The sequence below is a fragment of the Sinocyclocheilus anshuiensis genome, unplaced genomic scaffold (genome assembly GCF_001515605.1).
Source record: "Sinocyclocheilus anshuiensis isolate Anshui unplaced genomic scaffold, SAMN03320099.WGS_v1.1 scaffold38, whole genome shotgun sequence".
Classification (NCBI taxonomy): Eukaryota; Metazoa; Chordata; class Actinopteri; order Cypriniformes; family Cyprinidae; genus Sinocyclocheilus; species Sinocyclocheilus anshuiensis.
The window spans coordinates 2,656,965-2,659,245 of NW_015544213.1; positions in this window are offsets into that span (position 1 = coordinate 2,656,965).

The following is a 2,281-nucleotide window of genomic DNA, read 5'->3' on the forward strand; positions in this document are numbered from 1 at the left end:
GTATATAGTGATGGGAGAAACAAACCTTTTCGAAGCTTTGAATCAACTGAACCAACTGCTTCGTAAAATGATTCACGGTTTCAAAGTGCTCAAAACTCCTTAAGGTGGTGATTCAGGCCAAACATGCATAAAAACAACTTTTACAAAACCATTGCAAATGTTTTATTGAAAGTATAATCTATCAAATGCAATTAACTAATAATCTAATGTCATTAAATAATAAGTGTCCGAATACTATTTCTTTATCAATTTTCAGGGCTTGTCTTGTTTGTTGAAAGTGAAGTGACGTGTGGCCAAGTATGGTGACCCATTCTCAGAATTTGTGCTCTGCATTTAACCCATCCAAATGCACACACTAGGGATGTGCCGATACGAGTATAGGTACCGAACGGTTCACGGAGTAAAAAAAAAAAAACCCCACAACCTTCGGGTTGTATCCGACTCTCTAACCATTAGGCCACGACTGCCACATATAGCTCAGCTAAACAAAAGAGACTATTAATTACTAGTATGGCTTTTAATTATACAAATGTTTTATAATAAATTATACAAATTTATAAAACTGATCCGAGATCAGGTAAAAACTATATAGACACCTGTTTAATGGTGCATGATTCATGGGTTTGCAGAGATCATCACTGAAAATCATTGAAATTTCAAAACATTTCAAAACAGATATGATGTAACGGATGATTTACTGAAATCATGTGACTTCAGCAGTTTGATAGGCACTCCGAAGCACTGGTTCAAAACAAACCATTCACTTTTTCATTTGCGCTGAATCCACTGAATCCACTATCGATTCAAACACAAACTGATAAACTGGCAACTTTGAGTTTTCATACCATACTGGTTGAAAAGAACCGATTCAAAAGAGTCATTCAATCCCAAATCAAACACTGTTGTTATGAAACATCCGATAGAAAATACTGTAGGCTTTGTTTTCAAGAAAAAAAAAATGCTGCACCGTTTCAACCACACTACCGCTTTACTTATTCAATAATAAGGTCCCTACTAACAAGCTACTTGATTTTAATAATAGCAAAGATGCTGAGAATGATAAGCTTAGTAGTTAAATTAATAACATAGCAAATGTTAGTGACACTATTACTATCACTGTCAACAGTGGTGTCGCTAGAAATTCTGGGCCCCTTGCACTGATTTTGCTATGGGGCCCCCAGGAGAAAATCGTTTTGGGCCCCTCTCAACCTCTGGGCCCTATACATTCTGTCCCTCTTTTCTTCCCGGTAGTGACACCCCTGACTGTCAATGACATTTTTTGACTGGTTTTGCTATGAAAAAGTTCTCCGAAAGCTATAGTGTTTAGTGCTTAGAGAAAGTATACTGTGATTCAACTGCACATAACCTCAATCCCTTCACCCTGTGTTAAAAAATAAATAAAACAGCATACAGTAACGATGTAAAGGTGAGTAAATAATGACACAATTGTTTTGAGTGAACTATCCCTTAAGTGTCTTTATCAAAGACACAAATTTGATAGGCCTAATTGTGCTTTGGGTGCCTTTCGTATGATTCATATGTTTGTGAAATTTATTGTGTTAGTAAAAAAAGTATTTAAATATGTTTATCATAAAACGAGACAAATGGAAAGCGCTGAATGCTTTCTGAGAACACTATATTTATATTTTTAGTTTCAGGTTCCTCCAGGGTATCTTGGGAAGTAACATTGTCTTTGATACTGAAAGGAAAAGTAGCCTGTTTATTTTAGGAATAAATTCTACTCTTGTCAGATTTAAATGTTTGTGTAATGTTGTGAATATACATGTGATTTAATTGACATAGGCCTATTGAAATATTCAGAGTTGCTTGCAAAACTGAACATTGTGCATGTAACGGATGGTTACTGATGATACACACTGATGCACTTTGACATTCGCTCATATTTTAATGCATTATATAGTCTTAAATTTAATCTGCACAGTTTTCTTGTAGTGGCTCAGTATAAATAATGCATGTGTGATCTGGTTATTTGGCATCATGTTTACTGTGCAGAGATGAAATTATAGTTACATAGACATATAACGACTTGATTAAGTATGTAACCCTCGTTCCCTGATGGAGAAGTTATACCATTACAACATTAGGGGTCTTACTTGGGAGCCCCTAATGTCGTCACGACATAACTCAGTCAAGTCAACTTTATTTGTATAGTGCTTTATACAATACTGGTTGTGTCAAAAAACGGGAAGGGAAAACATATTAGCAGGACATTTGTTTATTTACATGTATATATATATATATATATATATATATATATATA